Below are 10,033 nucleotides of genomic sequence, written 5' to 3' on the forward strand. Positions count from 1 at the left end.
AGTGACAAGATGGCCTAGCACCTTAACTAGGTGAAAACAATCAGTCTCAATCATAGGCTTTATTTTCAATCATTGTTTTTAGATTAAATGTGAAAAGTCCTTGCAGTTCATTTGAAAAATAATCATGTCCCAGGTGTCTGAGGAAACATAGTCATGACTTATAAGTTGTCTATAAAATACAGCTAGTTGAGAACCAAAATTATTCTAGAGATAAGAGTTGGTTTGCTGTTCCAGTAAAATCCCTGAGGTTAGCCAGGTGGTGCCGTGGATAGGGTACATGACCTAGAGTCAAGAAGGCTCATCTCCCTGAGTTCAAATCTAGACTCAGACATTTACTAGTTGTGACCTTGGAAAAGTCACTTAACCCTGCTTGCCTCAGTTTCTTCACCTGTCAAATGAGCTTGAGAAGGAAATGGCAAACTACTCAAGTATTTTTGCCAAGAAGACCCCAAATGGCGTCACTGAGAGTCAGACACAACTAAAAAATGATCCAACAAAGCACCACAACAAACCATGAGGAGAAACTGTTTGGAGAAAGGGAAAGGCCTCGATTTTGGCTTCAGCCTAGGCCTTCCTCTCTCTCTCTCTCTCTCTCTCTCTCTCTCTCTCTCTCTCTCTCTCTCTCTCTCTCTCTCTCTCTCCCTCTCTCTCTCCTCTCTCTCCCCTCTCTCTGTCTCTCTGTCTCTCTCTCTGTCTCTCTCTCTTCTTCCTCTCTCTGTCTCTTTCTCTCTCTCCCTCCCTCTCTCTCTCTCTCTCTCTCTCTCTCTCTCTCCCTCTCTCTCTCTCTCTCTCTCTCTCTCTCTCTCTCTCTCTCTCTCTCTCTCTCCCTCTCTCTCTCTCTCTCCCTCTCTCTCTCCCCCCCCCCCTCTCTCTCTCTCCTTGCCCCATCCCCTCATCCCTTTGGTCCAGAAGAGCTTTTAAGCTTCAAATGGGTCTAGATGTTGAGAGACCACTGGAAGTCAAAAAGAGACATAGATTTCTGACTGCACAAGAAGCCCAGCAAATGAGCTATATCATTCACAAGGAGAACTCCTTGGGTCCATCATGAAGGACAGAAAGGGACTTCTAGTAACTAGGAACTGTGAGTTACCCCTTTGCCACGTGTGCTACCCTCAACTTGAGCCCTCCTTCCCAAACTTCTTTGTATTTATTCTCTCTGTTACACTAGGTAGTTTGAGAGGAAGGCTATTAGTATTTAGGAGAATCAGGAATGGTTTCATGAAAAGGTCACACTTGACTTGTGTTGTGAAAAAAGAGACAGATTCAATGAGGCAGAGGTGAAGAAGAAGCCCATTTCGGAGATGAGGGTTGTGGCTAGTATAAGCAGCTTGGTATTATGGATATAAAATCAATCTTGGCATCAGAAAAACCTAGACCATGCCCAAAAAAAGGGCAGCTAGGTGGTGCAGTGGATAAAAGCACTGACCCTAGATTCAGGAGGACCTGAGTTCAAATCTCCCCTCAGACACTAGCTGTGTGACCCTGGGTGAGTCACTTAACCCTCATTGACTCGCCAAAAAAAAAAAAAAAAACTAGATTCAAGTCCTATCTTTAATACATGGCTGTGTGACCTGGGAAAAGTCGCTTAACTTTTTCAGTACCACCACCACCACCACCACCCCCAGCCGTGGGCCTCTAAGACTGTAAGGTATATTATAGTTGCCAATCTGTATTAGTAAAGGGAGTTTCCTCACCAATAAAATCGCAAGCCTAGGCCAGCCATCCTTCCCTCCTCTCCCAGCTCTGCTTCTGCCTCTCCTGACTTCACTAAATGAGGATGACAGTCATGTGGTCCAACCCCATCATTTTACCCGTTTCCCCAAGGAGGAGACTGAGACCCAGAGAACTGATGGGATTTGCCCCAAGTGAGTTTAGTGATACATAAATAGTGCTAAAATCCAAGGTCTCCTACCTGCCGATCCCACTACGGTTTGCCATTTTCTTCTCCAGCTCATTTTCCTGCTATATATCACGCCGGCTTTCATCACGTTCTTGAAAAGAAAATTACTTGTCACAAATTCCACTCATCCGAAGGTCTCCCTTAGCATTCTTGTTGATCTGTGAGAACAAGAACACACACACACACACACACACACACACACACACACACACACTCCCCAGAGGACAAGAGGTAGCTTTATAAAGTAGAAAGAACAATGCATTTGAAGTCAAAGGTCCTAGGTCTGAACGCTAGTCCAACTGTGTACTAAATGACCTTGAGTCAATCACTTAATCTCTTTGGCCTCAATTTCCTCATCTGTGAAATGGGAGGGTTTAGTTGAATGCTCTCCAAGTTCTCTCCCAGCTCTAATTCTATGATGCTATAAGGAGGAAAAAAAAAAAAAGCTATCCAAAGACTGGACAGAAACAGGAACAAATAAAAAAAATAGGCAGAAATGGGAATGTTGGATTGGAAGCACTATCCCAGATGGCCTACAAAGAGAAGAATGAATAATAAGAAAGAAGGATTGACTCAAAGAAACACTGGGTTTGTAAAAGATGATTAGAGGGGGCAGCTAGGTGGCACAGTGGATAGAGCACCGGCCCTGGATTCAGGACTCCCTGAGTTCAAATCCGGCCTCAGACACTTAACACTTACTAGCTGTGTGACCCTGGGCAAGTCACTTAACCCCAATTGCCTCACTAAAAAAAAAAAATCTTTAAAAAAAAAAAGATGATTAGAGATTATTAGACTTGGGAGTAGGTGGTAGAAAGATAGGTGGGAGAATCAATGGTACTTTCCCTAATTCACTTTTTTTTTTAGTAACTTATAATAACTTCAAAAGCTGCTGCCTCTGGAGACCCACCTGGGTGGAAGAAACCAGTAGAATGCATATAATTTTTCTTTCCAGGCAGCTTTCACTGGTTCCTCTTAGTACTTAGCCCTTGGAACAATTTTTCTCCCATTGCGTTGAAGCTGTTGATGAGGCTGGTCTGATACTAAACAGATGTTACCCGACACATGTAAAGCATAAGAAGAGGAACATACAAAACAAAACAAAACAAAAACCAGCTCTAGTTCAGATACTGCAATCTTTTATTTCCAAACAACGCTGTTGCTTTTTCTCTTTACAACATTTTTAGAACTTAAATAAGAACAGATCACAGAGGTAGCATCTCTTTTTTTTTTTTTTTTTTTTTTTTTTTGCAGGCAACGAAGGTAAAGTGACTTGCCCACGGTCACACAGCTAGTAAGTGTCAAGTGTCTGAGGGCGGATTTGAACTCAGGTACTCCTGAATCCAGGGCCGGTGCTTTATCCACTACACCACCTAGCCACCCCTTGTTTTGTTTTTAAATGGAACCCATGTGCAAAAATGTAATTTACCATAAGGATTTGGACTGGGTTTGTCCAGCTATAAGAGGAAGAAGACTTCAGCTGAGAACTGGTCTAAGAGCCAAGAAGACCTCCATTCCCATTTTGCTTCTGACATATACTGACTTTATCAGTTTATTAACATTTATTAAGTGCATACTATGTGCCAAGCATTGTGCTAAGCAGTGGGATACAAAGAAAGGCAAAAGACTTTTCCTGCCCTGAAGGAAAGCATTCTTGGAATGGGGTAGGGCCAGTGAAAAATGCCCAGAGTTGGAAAATGGAGATGTAGTGTCTCTGTTCAAGAAGGAGGCCGGTAGGGGCAGCTAGGTAGCGCAGTGAATTGAGCACTGGCCCTGGATTCAGGAGGACCTGAGTTCAAATATGGCCTCAGACACTTATCACTTACTAGCTGTGTGACCCTGGACAAGTCACTTAACCCCAATTGCCTCACCCAAAAAAAAAAAAAAAAGGAGGCCGGTGTCACTAGATCTCAGAGTACATATAAGAGGGGAAATAAGGTCTAAGAGACTGGAAGGGAGTAGGGGAGGGGAGAGAGGAGAAATTTATGAAGGGTTTAGAAAGCCAAACAGTATTTTATATGTGATCTTGAAGGTAATAGGGAGCCAATGGAGTTTGAGTGGGGGATGTAAGGGTAGAGAAGGTGAAATGGTCAGACCTTGCTGTTGTTCGTCCTTTATTCTCGAAGAGGGCCACAAGTGTCATGACTTGCACTGAATTGGATCTAAGTGAAGGAGGTCTGTGCAAGGCCACCAAATTCAGTCTTTCCTCAAGAGCCATCTGGGTCCAGTGGCAAGATATACATTGGCATGATTGGAGATGGCCCTGAATGTGCAAGGCAATTGGGGTTAAGTGACTTGCCTAGGGTCACACAGCTAGTAAGTGTCTGAAGGGAGATTTGAACTCAGGTCCTCCCAACTTCAGAGGCCAGTGCTCTATCCACTGTGCCACCTAGCTGCCCTGGTCAGACCTACATCATAGGGTAGCTGGGCTTGGAGTCAAGAGGACAGGAGTTCAAATCCAGCCTCAGACATTTACTAGCTATGTGATCCTAGGACAATTACTTAATCCTCTTTGTCTCAGTTTTCTCATCTGGAGAAGGAAATGGCAAGCCACTCCAGTTATCTTGCCAAGAAAATTCCATATAGTCTCAAGAAGTTGGACATGACTGAACTGCAAATATTTTAGGAAAATTATTTTGGCAACTGAGTGGAAGTAGTGGGGATAGACTTTTGGCAGGTATACCAACCAGCAGGCTATTGAAATAGTGCAGGTATAGGGCAGCTAGGTGGTGCAGTGGATAGAGCACCAGCCCTGGAGTCAGGAAGACCTGAGTTCAAATCCAGCCCCAGACACTTGACACATACTAGCTGTGTGACCCTGGGCAAATCACTTAACCCCAATTGCCTCACCAAAAAAAAGAAATAAAGAAAGAAATAGTGCAGGTTTGAGGCCTTGGGGGCTTCTACCAGGCCGGTGACAGTATCAGAGAGAAGGGGACCTATGCAAGAGTTATTGGGAAGTTAAAATCAATAGAGCTTGGCAATAGATTGGGTATATATAAACTGGACAAGTCACTTAGGCTCTTAGAACTCAAAGTAACTCTCCATGGCTAGACAGAGAAAGTGCTGACAAGCAACGATAGAGGGTCTTTCCTGTCCAGATGCAGAGCCCCCGTACCTCTATAGGAAAGATTCAGCGGCCAATCTCCGTATTAGAAAGCTGTATTTGCTTGACTACAGGGTGTGCAGACAGTGACATCTAGTGGTGGAGATGGGTGTAGCTTCAAAACTGGACTTGGAAAATTTTAGCATGAAACTAGAAAGTGAACAACCCCAAAGAAACTCCATCCCTGGAGACACAAATAGAAAAGGAATGTCTCTTCTGAGTCAGAAAGGATCCGTAGTCAATGACAACAAAAAGGGAAGTTCTAACCATCCAATGCAACTGGAGACTATTAAGAGCAGTCTTAGAATGCAGACTCCAAGGGCCATCTCATTCTGAAGGACAACTGCCGAACTGGGCTGAAAAATAGCCCAAAATATCCATCAAGGCTTTTAACTTGTTATATAGGTGTTAGGTAAGGCTGAGACATCACTGGATTATCTTCTGATATGATGGTAATCATTTCAGCTGGATAGCTCTGGGTTACTATTGATTTAACTTTATTACATCTCTTCCCAGGGAGATTTGCATTTCAGTAAGAGATTTTCACCACTGACAAAGCTGAAAACTCAAAGAAATTAATCTCTATTTGTAGAGTTAAAGTATTGTGGTCAGTTGCATTTTTCGCATTTTTATTTAGAGAAGAGTTCATTGTTCCTCATTCCCCAATCCATCATTTCCCCCATTAGACTGTTCCTTTAAGACCAACAACCAAGGGGACAGCTAGGTGGCCCACTGGATAAAGTACCAGCCCTGAATTCAGGAGGACCTGAGTTCAAATCCGACCTCAGACACTTGACGCTTACTAGCTGTGTGACCCTGGGCAAGTCACTTAACCCAGCCCCCCAAAAAAGAACAACAACCAAAATAAACCTTTCTTGAGCCCTGAATAATGTATTATACATAGTGGGTGCTCAACAAATACTTGTTGAATTGATGCGAATGAATTGTCAGGGGGGAAAAAGTAGAAATTTCCTAGTAGGAACCACTAGTAGTTGTAGAAACTATGAAAAGGGGCAGGCCTAAAGAAAATTTCAGAGTAAAGATATTTTGCCTTTGGGACCTTCCTGTTTCCCTTTCGGGACCCACTTTCCCCCAAAGGGCTAAAATCTAGTGCTGCCTTCTGACTCCCAAAGCCTCTGCATCCTACACTGAAGTGCCCACCCAGGCTTACCCCATTCTACCCTCTGTGGCTCAAGAACCAAGATCACCCATTCTTCCTTCTCCAGCATAAGGTGAGTGAGACTAGAGAGTACATATATCCTTTCATTCCCTGAATATCCCTTAAAGACATCTCACAGGAAAGATTTAATCCACATACCAGCTAGTTCTCCTATGAATTTAGCAAATTATCCACAATTTTGTATTGAGCAACATCTAGGTGCAATACAGTCATGGAGCCACTAGGGGGCTACAGTATCTCTTGGTTTATACTCCAAAATTAAATTTTCTTTTGTGTGTGTGTGAATTTAATCATTAATAAATACTAACATTTAAAAAAATAATAAACATTTTTATTTATAGTTTTGAGTTCCAAATTTTTATTCCTCCCTCCCCTCCCTCCTCCCTGAAGCAGTAAGCAATCAGATTTGGGTTATACATGTGCAATTATGTAAAACATTACCCTATTAGTCATTTAAACACTAAAAAGTAAGAGGCTTACATAAAGTATTGTGAACTTCTGTTATATGCAATTTGTTTTTAAGATATGTGCGTGTGTGTGATATAATCTGTACCAGATTGCTTACTGTCTTTAGGAGGGTGGTGGGGAGAGAGGGAGGGAGGGAGGGAGGGAGAGAGAAAATTTGAAACTCAAAATAATTTTTAAAATAAATGTTAACAACTGTTTTTACATGTAATTGGAAAAATTCAGTATTATTTAAAAATTTAAAGGTATATCTACATATATGTGTGTATGTGTATCTATGTGTATATGTATCTATGTTTATATGTATGTATATATGTCTATATGTATATCGATGTGTATGTATATATCTATGTGTGGGTATATTTGTGTTTGTGCATGTGCGTGGGTATGTGTGGGTATGTATATATGCATGTGCATGTGTATATATGGGTATGTGCATGCATGTGTATGTGTATGTATGTATGTGTATATGTATATTGATGTGTATGTATATATGTATGTGTATATGTATATTGGTGTATGTGTATATTTGTGTTTGTGTATGTACGTGTGTATATGTGGGTATGTATATATGTATGTGCATATGTATATACAGGTATGTGTATATGTGTGTTTGTGTATGGGCATGTGTATATGTGTGTATGTATATATGTATGTGCATGTGTATATGTGTGTTTGTATATGGGCATGTGTGTATGTATGTGTGTATGTATATGTATGTGTGTATGTATGTATATGTATGTGTGTATGTATGTATATGTATGTGTGTATGTATATTGGTGTGTATGTATATATGTATGTGTATATTTGTGTTGCATTTGCAGTGCCCTTGGTGCATATTATTATTGAATAGTCTTCTCCTGTTGAGACTAAACAAATCTGTTGAATAACCTGCAAGTTTCAACTAAACTCCCATCTTCTACAGGAAGACTTCCCTGACCCCTTTTAAAACCAGTGCCTTCCCTCTGTTAATTATTTCTTATTTATCCTGTGTGTCACTAGCTTTGCATATATTTGATTGTTGTCTCCCTTATAATTGTAAATTCTTTGAGGGCAAAGGACTGTCTTTGGTCTCTTTTTGTATCTCCAGCACTTAGCCTAGTACCTGGTACACAGTAGGCACTTTATTTATTTTATTGATTGATTGACTGCAAAAGTATCTCATTTAGTTCCAATATTAAACCTATCAAACCTATTAGGGAACTGGCCTCAATCAGGCCTAGTCCAAACCACATGGATACTACTGCAACACTTGGGTTACCCATCTTATTTTTCACTAAGAGTGAGAAGTGGGGGCAGCTAGGTGGTGCAGTGGATAGAGCACTGGCCCTAGAGTCAGGAGGACCTGAGTTCAAATCCGACCTCAGACACTTGACACGTACTAGCTGTGTGACCCTGAGCAAATCACTTAACCCCAATTGCCTTACCAAAAAAAAAAGAGAGAGAGAGAGAGTGAGAAGTGTTAGTGATCCATAAGTGATCCATTTCCTTTTGAGATCAAGTGCATCGTTGACTATGTCCCTCATTCCACTTTGTGTATGCCAGTTTTCATTGGTAATATTCTGCAGCCTATTATTACACTCAACCTATACCTCTCCATTGCCCTGTAAGTCACCTGATAATTTGATTACAAAATCACAGAGCCTCAGTGCCCACCTAGACTGTTCTATACCTGAAAATGAACCCTGACTACCACATTCCTGACAGGTGGTTTGTCCACCTCCTCAAAAATCTCCAATGAGGGTGTGTTACCTTTTTTGTGTGTGTGTGTGAGGCAATGGGGGTTAAGTGACTTGCCCAGGGTCACACAGCTAGTAAGTGTCAAGTGTCTGAGGCTGGATTTGAACTCAGGTACTCCTGAATCCTGGGCCGGCGCTTTATCCACTGCACCACCTAGCCGCCCCCAGGGTGTGTTACCTTTTGAGACAAGCCATTCCATTTTGAGTAGCTCTAATTGCTAGGTAGCACGATAGAGCACTGGGCCCATGTCAGGAAAACCTGAGTTCAAATTACCAGCTCAGAGATTTACCAACTTTGTGACCCTAGCTAGGCAAGTCACTTAACCCTGTTTGCCCCAGTTTCCTCACCAGTAAAAAAATAAACTGGAGAAGGAAATGGCAAACCACTCTAGTATCTTTGCCAAGAAAACCCCAAATAGGGTGACAAAGAGTCAGACACAACTGAAATGACTAAACACTTCAAAAAAGGATGCACTTCAACAACAGCACCTGGGGTCTTTGGGTTTATAGAATGCCATGATACCATATCCATTTGCTTCTATGTGTCGTATACCTAATATGGTCCACCGATCAACCTTTCTACTTTAAGGTATGTGTGTGTCCACATAGATCTATCTAGATTATTGTGAATAGATGTCTCTCGAATCCCTCTCCAAGAGCCACTTTAATCCCTGCCATGAGGGAAACAGGAGACTGAGGACGCAAGGCTGGCCACTCTGCTCTCTTCAGAAAGAAAGGACATTTGGCTACAATTATATCTAACTTCCCATCCCTCCAAAATAACTATAGCATAGGGAAAAAAATGTTAAGGTCCAAGCTGATCACTATCCCTTAATGAGGAAGGAGTGTCCCAGGCTTGACACCTTAGACTTGACACCCTTACCACCAGATGTCAATTACACTAAGACACATAGTGAATAGCAAATAAACTCATTTATCCAGGCCAATAGCAAACAGATACAAGCAAAGTTATATGGTTTAGAATATATCAGACAGTATACACAGTGAATGAGCTCTCCCCACTGAGAACAAAATATCCCTGCTCAACCATAAGAGAAAGAAAGATTCCTTTATTTCACCAAGGAGAAATTCTCTAAAGTCTCTAGCATAGTAAGCTGGGAATAAGAACACGGGTGCTGACTCTCCTATGTCAGCTTTTTCCTAGAATCTTTCTTTGTTTCAAGAACCTTTCCTTGAAGAGAATCTGGAACTATTGGTCCTTCTGTCTTAAAACTAGAAGCTGGAAGGACAAGGATTTCTCACCCCTCATATAGGCATGGAGCATCAGAGGGTCAAGTAACCAATCTTCATCATTGAAAAAAGTCTTATTCAAATGTGCTTGATATCCAGGTTATACTATTTTTCAATAAGTACCAAATAATTTTGTTGATTCCTACTTTGTAGCATAGTTTGACACCTTTCTTCCTACTTTTTTCATTATGCGTCTTCATTTTAAGATGAATCCCAAACAACATTTTCTGCTTTTTTTGATCCCTCTAACTGTTAGTGCCCTTTCTCTAAAACTACCTTGTTCGCAATTGCCTTGCATATGTTCATATTTATCCAGTTTATATTTATGCTGCATATATTTTTATAAAATGTTAACTCTTTTCAAGTAGGAATTGTTTCTTTCCCCTGCACCCAGC

This window comes from Dromiciops gliroides, chromosome 1 (genome assembly GCF_019393635.1).
Source record: "Dromiciops gliroides isolate mDroGli1 chromosome 1, mDroGli1.pri, whole genome shotgun sequence".
Lineage (NCBI taxonomy): Eukaryota > Metazoa > Chordata > Mammalia > Microbiotheria > Microbiotheriidae > Dromiciops > Dromiciops gliroides.